Source organism: Hyla sarda, chromosome 5 (assembly GCF_029499605.1).
Source record: "Hyla sarda isolate aHylSar1 chromosome 5, aHylSar1.hap1, whole genome shotgun sequence".
Lineage (NCBI taxonomy): Eukaryota > Metazoa > Chordata > Amphibia > Anura > Hylidae > Hyla > Hyla sarda.
The window spans coordinates 281,408,893-281,424,750 of NC_079193.1; the positions used below are offsets into that span (position 1 = coordinate 281,408,893).

The following is a 15,858-nucleotide window of genomic DNA, read 5'->3' on the forward strand; positions in this document are numbered from 1 at the left end:
AAAACTATAAATCCCAGCATTCCCAGACAGTAAATGGCTGTGTGGGAATGCTGGGATTTGTAGCTTTGCAAGATCTGAAGGGCCACAGTTGAGAGACCACTGCACAGTGATCTCCAAACTGTGGCCCCCCCCCCCCAGATGGTGCAAAACTACAAATCCCAGCATTCCCAGACAGTATATGGCTGTGTGGGAATGCTGGGAGTTGTAGTTTTGCATGATCTGAAGGGCCACAGCTTAGAGACTCCAAACTGTGGTCCTCCAGGCCACTTACACAGATTGCCGCCGCTGAATTTCTGAGCCGCCGTTGCCATGACCATGCCATGATCGCCGCCAGATGACGTCATCGCTGCCTGGATCGGGTGAGCTCCACTGTTCCCCCATTCCTCGCTTTGCCCGGACACTCATGGGTGGGCAGAGCAGGGGAAATGTACTTCAACCCCCCCCCCTTCTGTGATTGGTCAAAAATTGGTTTAGAAACAAATTTATATCAGCTAGTTTGTCATTAAACATGCAACAACTTCCACAATTTATAAATGAATAGGAGTACGCGCTGGGTAAAATAGCACTACAAGATGACAATAAATGTAGAAGAAATAGTAGCCTACCTTCCAGGTGAGGTATAGTAATTCTTCAATATACTGAGACAATGTAAGTGATACTCTGAAACATAAATAGAATATTTTAGGTGGATATAAAACTAAATGCAATTTCCTGAAAAATGCATTGATGCTAGTCTAAAAATTAGCACGTATGGAATACCTGATATATAGAGTGCAATGTGATATGAACAGTTGATTAAGCAGTTGTGTAGAAGCACTTTCTTTAGACAATGAATGAATCCTTCCTTTGGTTTAGTGGGCCATTTTTAGGGGTACTCCAGCGCGGCAATTATGATAATAAAAAGCTCCTTTATGCCTTAAAGCAGAGATCTCAAACTCGCGGCCCGTGGAATGAAATTTTGTGGCCCGGGAGCCGGGCAGGTGATTTTTTCAGGCGTTTAGCCCTGCTTCGGTCAAGCAATGCTAAATGCCAGAAGACTTCACACACGTCGGCACACACTGCTACTGTACCTATATCTCCCTGCTGCAGCCTTTAACGAGCCTTCCTGGAGGGAATGCGCGCGATTGGTGACATCATCCCATTTGCAGCGCAGGAAGCTGGGAGCCTGACGTAATAACATCCCCGCAAAGAAGGCTCATTTTAGGCTGCAGCAGGGAGATGTAAGTACTGTAGCTGTGAAACTTAACTTGCCTAATTACTTGCCTAATAAGGGAGGACCTGCTTATCACCAGGGGCTAACCTATCTTCTTAGGGGGCATAATTGTTTAAATAGGAGCTCTACCTGCTGGGGGTAATATCTGGGGGCCTGTACACTTATTGGGAACCCCTACCTGATCATCAGGTAGGGCTCCCCAGTAGGTAGACAGGCCCCCAGATAGATATTACCGCCATCATAGGGATCAAATCTATCTGGGACCTCTATACCTACTTAGGAGCCCTACCTGATGGGGGTCATATCTATCTGGGGGCCTGAGTGCCTACTGGAGAGCCCTACCAGATAGGGGTCATATCTATATGGGGGCCTATGTACCTACTGGGGAACCCTACCAGATGGGGGTTATATCTATCTGGGGGCATGATGGGGGCATTATATGTGAGGGGCGCATGATGGGGGCATTATATGTGAGGGGCGCATGATGGGGGCATTATATATGAGGGGCGCATGATGGGGGCATTATATGTGAGGGGCGCATGATGGGGGCATTATATGTGAGGGGCATTTGATGGGGCATTATATGTGAGGGGCGCATGATGGGGGGCATTATATGTGAGGGGTGCATGATGGGGGGCATTATATGTGAGGGGCGCATGATGGGGGCATTATATGTGAGGGGCGCATGATGGGGGCATTATATGTGAGGGGCGCATGATGGGGGCATTATATGTGAGGGGCGCATGATGGGGGCATTATATGTGAGGGGCGCATGATGGGGGGCATTATATGTGACGAGCGCATGATGGGGGCATTATATGTGACGAGCGTATGATGGGGGCATTATATGTGAGGGGCACATGATGGGGGGCATTATATGTGAGGGGCGCATGATGGGGGCATTATATATGAGGGGCGCATGATGGGGGCATTATATGTGAGGGGTGCATGATGGGGGCATTATATGTGAGGGGCATATGATGGGGCATTATATGTGAGGGGCGCATGATGGGGGGCATTATATGTGAGGGGTGCATGATGGGGGGCATTATATGTGAGGGGCGCATGATGGGGGCATTATATGTGAGGGGCGCATGATGGGGGCATTATATGTGAGGGGCGCATGATGGGGGCATTATATGTGAGGGGCGCATGATGGGGGCATTATATGTGAGGGGCGCATGATGGGGGGCATTATATGTGACGAGCGCATGATGGGGCATTATATGTGACGAGCGTATGATGGGGGCATTATATGTGAGGGGCACATGATGGGGGGCATTATATGTGAGGAGCGCATGATGGGGCATTATATGTGACAAGCACATGATGGGGGCATTATATGTGAAGGGCGCATGATGGGGGCATTATATGTGAAGGGCGCATGATGGGGGCATTATATGTGAGGGGCACATGCGGCCCAGCCTCACCCAGCCTCTACTTCCAGTGGCCCCTAGATAATTTGAGTTTGAGACCCCTGCCTTAAAGGTAGGTGATATTGACATCTTAACATAACTTTCCTAGTGATCGTGAGTACCTGATGTCTTTTGATCGTATTATTCTCCTTCCAAGATGGTGATGGTCTTCTAATGGGGCAGCTGGAGAGTGCTCCGGCCGGTAGCGCCTCAACCAGCCTGCGTCCTCGTTGTAAGTAGCTCGGTGAAGTGAGCGGTTGATAGTGACCTCACTATGGAGACACGTAGGGTCCGCAAAGATATCAACGCGTTTCAGAAATGCTACGGATTTCCTTTGTCGGGATAAGCTGTGTGGATGTGTAGCCAATACTTATAGGAGGACACGGTCTGGATATTAACCCTATGTTACTTCCCCTAGGTAAGTGATTATTTGGATCTGTAGAAGATCTAGCACTGGGGTATTGTGATGCGGTGTTTTATGATAGAAAGCTGAATAGTTCCATCTCTTCATTGAGTCCAAATGGGGCCATTGAATTTAAATTAAAAATCCACTTGCTTTCCGATCGGGATAATTGTGTGATAAAGTTGCTCCCTCGCCAGTGTGGGGTAATTTTTTCCAAACCAAAAAAAACGGGATACTGTAGCTGATTGTTTATCCTCTTAAGGACCCAGGACGTATGGGTACGTCCTGGGTCCCGGTCCTGCGATATAACGCGGGGTCACACGGTGACCCCGCATCATATCGCGGCAGGCCCAGCGTCATAGTAAAGCGGGGACCCGCCTCTAATAGTGCGCGGCACTGATCGATGTGCTGCGCTATTAACCCTTTAGCCGCGCGCTCAAAGCTGAGCCGCGCGGCTAAAAACGAAAGTGAAAGTTTCCGGCTAGCTCAGGGAGCTTTTCGGGATCGCCGCCGTATAATCGCGGCATCCCGAACAGCTGTAGCACAGAAGGTCTTCTTACCTTCTCCTGTGCTGTCCGATCACCGAATGAATGCTTCAACACTGAGATCCAGGCTTGAGCATTCAATCGCCGAAAACACTGATTGATCCATTCCTATGGAGATGGATCAATCAGTGTAAAAGATCAGTTAATGCAATGTTATAGCCCCCTATAGGAGCTATAATATTGCATAAGAAAAGTGTAAAAAAAATCATTAACCCTTTCAATTATTCTTTGAATCACCCGGCATTTCCAAGAATAAAAAAAACACAGTGTAAATAATAATAAAAATAAACATATGTGGTATCGCCACGTGCGGAAATGTCCGAATTATAAAAGTATACCGCTTTTTAAACTGCTCAATGGCGTACACGCAAAAAAATTCCAAAGCCCAAAATAGCGCATTGAATAAAAAGTGATCAAAAAGTCTGATCAGAACAAAAATGATACTGCTAAAAACTTCAGATGACAGCGCAAAAAATGAGCCCTCATAGCGCCCTGAACACAGAAAAATAAAAAAGTTATAGGGGTCAGAAGATGACCATTTTAAACGTATAAATTTTCCTGCATGTATTCATGATTTTTTTCTGAAGTGAAACAAAATCAAACCTATACAAGTAGGGTATCATTTTAACCGTATGGACCTACAGAATAAAGATAAGGTATCATTTTTGCCGAAAAATGTACTGCGTAAAAACGGAAGCCCCAAAACTTACAAAATAGTGTTTTTTCATGAATTTTGTCGCACAGTGATTTTTTTTTCCCGTTTCAACGTAGATTTTTGGGTAAAATGACTAATGTCATTACAAAGTAGTATTATTGACGCAAAAAATAATCCCTCATATAGAATTTTAGGTGGAAATTTTTAAGAGTTATGATTTTTTAAAGTTAAAGAGGAAAAATTAAAAATTAAAAAACGGAAAAAGTCCGGGTCCTTAAGGGGTTATGGAAATGTTTGTAATGCGCTGATATATTGTATAAGTGTTCTTTTATTCTTATTCCTAGTTGTCTCTTCATTCTGCCCACATATGTTTTTACACAGGGGCAGATAATGGCATAAATAACCCCTTTAGATTTACAATGGATATGGTTTCTGATTTTATATCTGGTTTTATCTCTCTTGCTTTCCACCTCAATTGTCGGGTTGGTGTTTTTTGTAGTTTTACAAGCACTACATATTTTGCAGGGGAAGAAACCTTTTTTGATTGATAGAAAATTATTGTTATTCTTAACCGAATTCTTTGATTCTGTGTTTTTAATTGATTTAATGGTGGGGGCTATTTTATTACCAATAGTGGATGCCTTTTTATATACAAAGGAAGGAATTTCCGGAGGAATATCCCACAATATCTTATCAGTGCACAAGATATTCCAATAGTGCTTCACAATTTTTTGGAAGGCAAAGCTTTGTTTAATGAATTGTGTTATGATAGGTATTTTTATTGTCTGTTTTTCTGTGCTAATGTGCTCCTTTTGCACTAGTATTTGCACTTGTACTGTTTCCAATGGGGCTTTCTCATATCCTTTTGCCTTAAATTTGTTCCTTAAGATATCTGCCTCTTTATCGTATTGTTCCACATCTGTGCAATTCCTGCGCAACCTAAGGAATTGAGTTTTGGGTATATTGGTCAGCCAAATGGGAGATGGCAACTGTCCATCCGAATAAAACTATTACTATCAGTAGGTTTGTGAAGTTGAAGTAAAAATGTGATTATTTAAAATGGAAATGGTAAGGTCGAGGAAGTGCACAGTGGTCTGGCTATATGTGGCTGTAAAATGTAAAACATATTGATTTTTATTAATATCGGTTAAAAAGGTGTCCAGACTGTCTTCTCCCCCCTTCCAGATAAAAATGACGTCATTGATAAATCTCTACCATAGGACGAAGTTCACACCGAGCTGGCTCCCTGGGAAGATCGTGGACTCCTCCCAGAGACCTACATAGAGATTAGAATAGCTCGGTGCGAACCTCGTCCCCATCGAGGTAGCCCATATCTGATTATTAAAAACATCCTCATATTTAAAATAATTATGGTTTAAAATAAAATTAATACAATCCCCAATGAAGTGGATTTGACTCAAAGAAGAGATGGAACTATTCGGCTTTCTATCATAAAACACAGCATCACAATACCCAAGCACTAGATCTTCTACAGATCCCAATAATCACTTACCTACAGAAATTAACATAGGGTTAATATCCAGACCATGTCCTCCTATAAGTACTGGCTACACATCCACACAGCTTATCCCGAAGAAGGAAATCTGTAGCATTTCCAAAACGGGTCAATAGCTTTGTGGACCCTATGTGTCTCCATACTGACGTCACTATCAACCGCTCACTTCACCTAGCTACTTACAACGAGGACGCAGGCTGGTTGAGGCACTACCGGCCTCAGCTTTCTCCCACTGCCCCGTTAGAAGACCAACACCATCTTGGAAGGAGAATACTACGATCAAAAGACATCAGGTACTCACTATCAATAGGAAAGTTATGTTCAGATGTCAATATCACCTACCTTTCAGGCATTAAGGAGCTTTTTATCATCATAATTGCAGCGCTGGAGTACCCCTAAAACTCAACCAAAGGAATGATTCATTCATTGTCTAAAGAAAGTGCTTCTACACAACTGCTTAATCAACTGTTCATATCACATTGCACTCTATATATCAGGTATTCCATACGTGCTAATTTTTAGACTAGCATCAATGCATTTTTCAGGAAATTGCATTTAGTTTTATATCCACCTAAAATATTCTATTCATGTTTCAGAGTATCACTTACATTGTCTCAGTATATTGAAGCATTACTATACCTCACCTGTAAGGTGGGCTACTATTTCTTCTACATTTATTGTCATTTTATAGTGCTATTTTACCCAGCGCGTACTCCTATTCACTTATATTTTATTATTATTCACTTTCCGTACGCCTTACAGGGAAGCGTACTGGAGTAGCGCAGCAGGGTTCATAGCCCACAGTATCCTCCAGCACGTGTGATATATTTTTTTATTTTATCAACTTCCACAACTTGCTCATACTCTTCTTACATAATAATGCATTAGCCATTTTGTCTAAAAGCAACCATGCCTTCACCAACATGTGGGAACACTGCTTTATAATCAGTGAAAAGGTACCGTATAGTAAATTTGCAATCATAGCAAAAAATAAAAAAATACTGCATTACATGTCAATTTCAATGAAAAGGAAAAATACACAAAAATCAGGAGCGGTACTGCAGATAACACCTATAGTATAGAAATATAATTTTTTTACACTTACGATTGGTGAGTGGCATCTACCACTCACTTTTCAGAAAATGCCTCAAGTGTTATAGTGTGTCGCCCTGCTTCAATCATCCTGGATATCACTGAAATCCGGTAACAGAATTTAAAACACCAAGAGAAAAGAAAAAAAGTGGGGTTATCGGAACCTCGGATACGAGAGTTAATCCCACAGGTACCTCAGGAAGATGGAATGATAGAAACCCCGGTAAGGGAGAGAAGTCCAATGGTAGTATTGAAGAACGTAGAAGGTACATACACAATATTGAAGAGCCCACAGAAATTAACAGTTTCTCCCCCCAATAGGAAGATCAAACACCAGGAAGAGGTTAGAGTTAGATGAAGAAGAAGGAGAAAGAGAGGGGGAAACGTATTCAAAAAGCCATGGGAAGAGACAGAATAGCTTTAGATAGGGGTCCTGAATTCCCTAATAATGACAGTTTGAGGGAAACATGTATATTTAACCTATTCACAAATGAGGTTACATGGGATTAATTAATGGTCCTGCAAAAGGGTTTGTCATTTTGCCCCTCCTCAGGGATGGATTTATTTTACGTGTTAATTGATTTTGTTCTGAAATTAACTTTTAAACGTTTCTTTAAAATGAAGGCAAAGAAAGATGGAGAATTACCTATTTTTTCAGTGAATAAAGATACAAGTGTTGTAGAGGTCTTAGTGTTGAAGGAGTTAGCATCATATAGTATTAATGAATCCATTAATTCAAGGTTGAAAAGGAAGTCGGATTTTTTTTCCTGTAAATAGTAAGGGAAGCTTTTTAGAAACGTTTTATGATTTAGTACTGTATGATCTAAGGAAGTTAGAGTATGAGGATAATAAAAAGAATATGAATAGCAATTTATGATATAAGGAGAAAAGGGCCTTAAAAATATCAAACAAAATAAAAATATTGTTGGGGAAAAAAGCTGACAAGGGGTGGGGAGTAGTTATGATGGATAAAAAAATATTATATACTGTAGGGGAGTACAACATAATTTAAAATGATGATATGTAATGTATTAGCGTAAATGAAAAAGTGATCCAGTAAAGTAGAGGGGGTAGTACTAGTACTAGAGAGGAGAAGTCCTAGTTATTGATGGAAAACCCTACTACCCCTTATTTTCATATTATCCCAAAACTTTAGAAAAAACACCAGGCACCCCCAGGTAGGCAGATTATTCAGGGGTAAATTCCCTCACCAATAGGTTAGTTGAGTATACAGATAAGCTGATAAAAAAAAAATATGTGGTTACCCTCCCTTCAAGCTTGCAAGATTCTGGACACCTTTTAACCCTTTTAGTGGATATTGAATGGGACCAAGGGTGCTGTCTTGTAACATTAGATGTGGCAGCTCTTTATTCAAAAATACCTCATGAAAAGGGTCTGTGGGCTTTGGGAGAAACCCTTAAGGAGACAGTTCAGAGACAGTTAATTTTAGAAAGTTTGGAGTTTGTTCTCAATGATAATTATTTTATTTTCAATGATCAGTTTTACATCCAACAAGTCGGCACAGCAATGGGAACCCTAATGTTTTTATGGGGGATTTTGAGAAGTTTTTTTTTTATTCATGGAAGTGTATTTTACCCTTATATAAAATGTTATCTTTTTTTTTTATAGATGATTTGTTTTTAGTATGGAAACGGTCGGGGGGAATTGATGCAATCTTTTATCGAACACCTTAACATGAATGAATGGGGCCTGAAATTTACTAGCACTAGTAGCACCTCAAAAATAGCGTTTTTATATTTGGAGATATTGATAAAAGATAATAAAATTAATTTTAAAAAACTATTTTAAATCAATAGATGCTAACGGGTATCTGCACTTTAATAGTGGAAAAAACATAGTCAGATGGTAAGAGTAAAGAGAAATTGTACTGAAGAAAAAGATTTTGAAGAGCAAGTAGGTATTTTGGGAAATGGTTCAAAGAAAAAGAGTACCGAGTCTTTAATAAAAGTAGCAACAATTAAAGTGAGAAAAATATATAGGAGGGCATATTAATAAGAAAACAATTGTAGAAAGTGAAAATAAAACAGGCTAAGAACAAATTTTTGTTACAAGGCATTCTAATAATCATCAGGACATACGAGGAATCCTTCGTATTTAGGGGATTCTAGAAAACTTAAACTTAATGTAGAGAAAGGACCAAATAAGATTTTTAGAAGGCAAAAAACGTTGGGCCAGATGATAGCTCTGTGATATCCCTGTCTAATGAAGGATAGCAATAAAAACAAAAATAAAAATGAAGATAATGGGTTGAATGAGAGAAAATGGGTAAAATAATGCGGTCAAGCTATATGCAAAACCTGTCTGTATATTAACCATGGAGCAAAATGTATAAAAAAAAAATGTAGTGACTGCGATAGTAGTTATGTCATATACGTATTGGAGTGCCCTTGTGGCCTCCAACACATGGGTAGAACTACTTAGACATTAAGGAAGTGTATTAATACACATTGCTTCAACATCTTACACCGCTTATACAAAAATAGTGTATCACGACATTTTTCATTATTCCATAAAGCAGACAAGGGATTTTTAAAAATGACACCTGTAGAACAAATTAATGAAGGACTAATGAGAGATTTAATAGGTTATGTAAGCGAGAGTCCTTCTGGATTTATCTGAACACCCTGACTCCAAGAGGCCTAAATGAAATGTTGGAACATGTCTAGGGTGGTGCACATGTTTGAATTATTGATATATGTATATGTCTAGTTTGGTTCTAAAGGTCACTATTTATTTATGTATAATATTGCTTTTTTGTTTGTTTTAAAACATATTTTCATGCATATATAAGAGGGTGTGGCAGTGTGGCAAGGAAAGGGTGTATTTCCTTGGCTCACCCTGCAGAAGCTCTCACCTGCTTCTTAAGTAATGAGGCAGGAGGGAAGGGAAGTGTATATGAGATGGAGACTCAGTGTAATGTGGGCTCTTCCTAGGAGACAGCATGTGGGCTGTAGGGAAGAGACAGAGCCTGCTGAGGAGTACACAGCCCGAGCTATGAGTGGCTCAAAGATAGTGACATGAATTGTGAGTAGAAGGTTGCAGGGGACATATGTTTAACCGGCTGAGGGAAGCTCAGCGGTTGTTAGTCAGGACAAGCTGATCTGTTTAGTCAGTGACCAGACGGTCTAGGATTTTGTTTTATTCCTGCTTTTTGTTTGTTTCTTTCCCTGCAACCTGTCTAATAAAACTGGCAAGGTGCCAGATTTGCATTATAAGCGTTTGTTTGCTGGTTTATTGAGAAGAAACGCATCCTGTGGCGTGGTCCAGGACGATCCCAGAGCTAATCCCCAAGACGGATCGTCACATTTTGGTGGAGGATGCGGGCACGCCGTTGCTAAGGGCAACCCGTTGCCAAAGGCTACCAACGGGCGAGTTGGAGAGGAGCTGTTGCTAGGAGCAACCCCCTGCAAGATTGCAAGTCGGAGGAGCCCAGCAGAGGAGTTCAAGCCCAGTTTGGTGTCTGTGGAGGAGCGTTGCTAGGGGCAACAGATCGAGAATTTTTTTCAAGAAAATGGGACAACCTCGAAAGGCTGTTGCTGGGAGCAACCGACGTGGGCCACAACCGGTGATCGCCAAGACGAAGCCGAGGTCCCGTGAGTTGTCGGTGGGCGGAATCCCACTGTGGGTGGACTTGGATTGTTGCCAGACTGTATCTCGGATTATGCCAGAAATAATTCCATTTGTGAAGTCCCGCCCGGAGCCCGGTAAGACTGTTCAAATTACCTTTGATACATGTTTTGGAACAGTAAGCCATATGATGGAGGTATGTGCGGAACTTACAGTGGAAATTGTACTGGGCAGAGACTTTCCGTATTTCTGGCAGCTGTGGGATGCTGAGAGTGCACCTGAGAGTTCGCACACAAAGGTTCCGGAAGTAGTGAGGACAGGGGGGTCTCTACTGGACTGTGTGAATGGTGCTGTATATTGTGAACCCATGCAGGCTGATAATGTTTTTCTTGAAACACTTATGTTAATGTGTTCTGATGTAAAGAGTTATATTCCCACCTCTCGCAGGACAAAAGAAAACCTGTGTGAGCTGGAAATAGAAGATAAAAAGATGACTGTTTTGTTAGATCCAAAATGTGTAATAAGTCTGGTAAAGACCAGCTGCAGAAAGCCAGACCCTGCTATAGTGTCTATACAAGCCGGTATTTGGGGATATAAAACGGTTAATGTGTGTATTTCTACTCCCTATGGTACCATAAGTCCCAAGGTTGCAATAGAGCCTACCTTAGAGTATGAAGTAGTGCTGGGGAAGGATTTTCCGTTTTTTCAGCAGTTGTGGGAAGATAGTCAGGTGACTAGAGCAGGAACACCTGATAGGCTCACAACACTTGGTTTTCACCACATAGCAGGGGACAGTAACTCAGCTGAGGATGGGCATTGTCAGCAGACCCTAGGTATATGTCAGGTGGAAGTGTGCCAGACCACAAGGGGAGCTGAAGAACAGTCCACGAGTCAAGTTAAAGTGGTGACTGGAATAGAAGCTACGGAGATGGCTGCGGAAAAACCAAAACTCCGGAAGAGAGTACCAGTGGAGCTGGGGGCTGCACTTACGGTCACAGACAGAGTTCTAAGTGAAGGAGACTGTGACAAGACAAAAGAAAAGTCTGCCAAGAAGCCGAGAGACAGTTCAGAGGAACTGATCAGGAATCTCCCTGACTCGCTGGTGCCAAGAGACATTGAAGTTGTTGCTAGGGGCAACAAACTTACCGCCAAGGGATTGCCGGTCCGACGGGAGTGTTTAGCGAGAGTCTCCAGAGTTGTCAACGTGGTGGGAGAGGAAGAGTGCCAGGTGTCAGTGGCACCTGTTGTGGATGATAATAATGAGGCACAAGTGGCCGCAACCCCGAAAAAGGGGGAGACTTCATCTAGAGATGGAGAAGAGCTCAGTCGAGTGTCTGACAGAGGACCAGAGGATGTCTCAAGGTCTAACAGCAAGAGTGAGAAGACCGCTGTCAGTAAAAGGTCTCGGAAAAGACGAGCTGGCCTTGGGAAAAAACTGGAGCAGATCCAGAATCTGGAAGAAACCCTGCAGATGGTTTCTGTGAAGTTGTTGGAGAAAGAAAAAGAGGTACATCGCTTGACAGAGGAGAAGGACAAATCACTTGCTGACTTTAAGAAAGAGCAAGAAGCGAGGCTTCAGCTGGAAAAAATAAAGTAGCACCACAGAAGGGAGTTTGTGGCTCTGCAGGATGAACTGTCCCGCTCCCAGGGTCTTGTGACCAGCAAGGAGAGTGAAGTGCAGAGTTTGGCCAAGCGGATGTCATTCCAGGAAGAAGAAGTGAGTCTTCTACATGGTGCATATCAGGCTCTGCAGAGTGATCACAAGGCTAGCCTGGTAGCCATGGAAAAAATAGAAGAATGAAATAAAGATGGAAGTTGATGATCTTGCCAGCAATCTGGAGAGTGTCTCTAAAGCTAAGAGACAACTTAAGGAGGAAGTCAAGGTGAAGAATGCCCTTGCACATGCTCTTCAATCTGCTCGTCATGACAATGACTTTCTCCGTGAGCAGTATGAGGAGGCCCTGGAACAAGTTGAGACTGCAACATGAAAACAAGAACTTGCAACAGGAGATCTCAGATTTATCTGAACAGATTGGTGAGAGTGGAAAATCTATCAATGAGTTAGTGAAGTCCAAGAAACAGTTGCTGGACAGTGAGAAGATGATCTCCACAAAGCTCAAAAGTGAGCAGCTGAAATATATAAAGCTGGAAGATGACATGAAGATCTTAAAAGAGAGCCTGGAAGCGCAGAACGAAATGCGCAGAAGGTCCCACGTAGCTGCCTTGGTTTTGCTGGGAGCGCAACTCTACGAGCAGGTGGCTGTGCTGGCGGACAATGAACAATTGAGGAAACAATTGCTGTCTTCGGAAGATACTGTCAGGGACATGACAGAGTTACTTGACAGTGAAGAGTTACTTGACAGTGAAGAAATATAAAATCCCATCCCTTCCCCAATATCGCACCACACCCCTACCCCTTAATTCCCTGGTTGAACTTGATGGACATATGTCTTTTTTCGACCGTACTAACTATGTAACTATGTAACTATGTAACTATGTGAGAGGATGAAGTCCGCTAAGCTCCAGTGTAAGCTGCGAAAATGTGAGAAAAAGGAAGAGGACCAGGAAGTCCTAAAAGAGAGCAGAGACCAAGATATGGCGGAATTTGCTCAAGAAAGGCTTCTGGGGCTGAAGTTACAGGATACAGTTATGCTTTCTCTGAATGCCAAAAAGTCCCCTAAAGTTAAGATTGAGGTGAAGTCCTGTAAGAAGTCCCCTGAAGCTAGGACTGAGCTGAAACCTGGTGGGAAATCCTCTGAAGTGGAGACTAAAGAGAAGAGAGGTGGGAAATCCTCTGAACCTGAGCAGACCAAAAATTCTGAAGGTAATGCTGAGGCAGAGAAATCCTCTGAAGCAGAAGCCAAACTAGAGTCAACCTCAAAAGCTGTGAGTAAAGAGAATGGCACAACTGAAGCTACAGGTGAAGAGAAGAATAAGCCTGAAGAAGCTGCAGTAGTAGAAGCTGATTCTACACAAGAATATGAAGGAGCTAAAGACTCTGAAGCCAAACCTGAGGAAGCTGGTGCCCCTGAAGAGAAAGCTGGAAGGGATGAGGTGAAACCATGTAAGAAATCCACTAAAGTCAAGACTGAGGTGAAACCAGGTGGGAAGTCCTCTAAAGTTGAAACTGAGATGGACCAGTGTCAGAGGTCCTCTGACGGTACAGAGAACAAGACAGTGGTTGGTGAAGCCTCTGAGGCCGAAAGATTCTCTAAAGCAGAGGCAGAGGTCCGGCAAGCCAGAAGAAGACAAAGGTTAGAAGCATCGGTCCTCTCACTCCTTAATTTCAAGAGCCCTGCCCACACCAGGGTGAAGAACCTGGTACTGAAGAGGTGTGACCGAGAGACTTGCAATTGGTGGCTGGTAAAAGTCCGGAAGAAAAAAGTCAAGGACTTCAGAGACTGTGGGACAAAAGTTGTCCAAGAGAAAGGAAAGGCAGATGGTTTCTGCCTTTCAAATACATGTGCTCCTTCCCGGTGGTCTGAGCAAAGAGGGGGGGGGATATGTGGCAGTGTGGCAAGGAAAGGGTGTATTTCCTTGGCTCACCCTGCAGAAGCTCTCACCTGCTTCTTAAGTAATGAGGCAGGAGGGATGGGAAGTGTATATGAGATGGAGACTCAGTCTAATGTGGGCTCTTCCTAGGAGACAGCATGTGGGCTGTAGGGAAGAGACAGAGCCTGCTGAGGAGTACACAGCCCGAGCTATGAGTGGCTCAAAGATAGTGACATGAATTGTGAGTAGAAGGTTGCAGGGTACATATGTTTAACCGGCTGAGGGAAGCTCAGCGGTTGTTAGTCAGGACAAGCTGATCTGTTTAGTCAGTGACCAGACGGTCTAGGATTTTGTTTTATTCCTGCTTTTTGTTTGTTTCTTTCCCTGCAACCTGTCTAATAAAACTGGCAAGGTGCCAGATTTGCACTATAAGCGTTTGTTTGCTGGTTTATTGAGAAGAAACGCATCCTGTGGCGTGGTCCAGGACGATCCCAGAGCTAATCCCCAAGATGGATCGTCACAAGGGATATAAGTATAGAATATGGTAATGTTATTTAGTAATGCTAGATGATGAAGATGAGCGAATCGAATCGGACAAAGTCGAATTCCTTCCGAACTTCATGAAAAATTAGATTCGGACCGAATCCGGACCACGACTCGATTCAAAATAACAAATTTCTTCATTAGCTACACCCTTGTGATCATTCTGTATAATGTATAGATGCGAGCGGCTTTCTTCTGCATCTCTGCGATGGATAGGAGGATCGCAGTGAGTGTCAGGAGTGACACCTGCTGTGATCTGTCCTTAACTGCAGGTACTACTGCTCCCAACATGGAGAACACTCTGCTCCATACTGGGAGCTGTACCAACTGCATTAATAGATTGCAGCGGGTGTCACTTCTGACACCCAATACGATTGTTCTGTATAATGTATAGATGCGGGTGGCCGGCTGCTCTTCTCTGGTCCCACTGTAGTATGAGTATATGCCGTAAACATACAGGGTGGGCCATTTATATGGATACACCTTAATAAAATGGGAATGGTTGGTGATATTAACTTCCTGTTTGTGGCACATTAGTATATGTGAGGGGGGAAAAGTTTTCAAGATGGGTGGTGACCATGGTGGCCATTTTGAAGTCGGCCATTTTGAATCCAACTTTTGTTTTTTCAATAGGAAGAGGGTCTTGTGACACCTCAAACTTATAGGGATTTTCACAAGAAAAACAAAGATGTGCTCGGTTTTAGCATAACTTTATTCTTTCATGAGTTATTTACAATTTTCTGACCCCTTATAAAATGTGCTCAATGTGCTGCCCATTGTGTTGGATTGTCAATGCAACCCTCTTCTGCCACTCTTCACACACTGATAGCAACACCGCAGGAGAAATGCTAGCACAGGCTTCCAGTATCCATAGATTCAGGTGCTGCACATCTCCTATCTTCACAGCAGAGACAATTGCCTTCAGATGACCCCAAAGATAAAAGTCTAAGTGGGTCAGATCGGGAGACCTTGGGGGCCATTCAACTGGCCCACGACGACCAATCCACTTTCCAGGAAACTGTTCATCTAGGAATGCTCGGACCTGGCACGTTCCCAGCAAGATGGGGCACCACCACATTATGGGTGTCAGGTCCGAGTATTCCTAAATGAACAGTTTCCTGGAAAGTGGATTGGTCATTGTAGGCCAGTTGAATGGCCCCCAAGGTCTCATGATTCTGACCACCTTAGACTTTTATCTTTGGGGTCATTTGAAGGCAATTGTCTATGCTGTGAAGATACGAGATGTGCAGCACCTGAAACTATGGATACTGGAAGCCTGTGCTAGCATTTCTCCTGCAGTGTTGCTATCAGTGTGTGAAGAGTGGGAGAAGAGGGTTGCATTGACAATCCAACACAATGGGCAGCACATTGAACACATTTTATAAGTGGTCAGAAA

General features: G+C 42.9%; 1 protein-coding gene across 27 annotated transcripts in view; it reads right to left on the reverse strand.

Moving 5' to 3' along the window:
• LOC130274049 (ethanolaminephosphotransferase 1-like) overlaps positions 1 to 15,858 on the reverse strand; it is a 400,414-nt gene that overhangs the window by 97,977 nt on the left and 286,579 nt on the right. The window contains exon 5 of one of the 27 annotated variants that reach the window (XM_056521874.1): positions 6,853 to 6,940. The exons of the other annotated variants lie outside the window; for them this stretch is intronic. The gene's annotated coding sequence lies outside the window, so the exon portion shown is untranslated. The remainder of the gene's footprint in view (positions 1 to 6,852; positions 6,941 to 15,858) is intronic. 27 annotated transcript variants of the gene reach the window in all.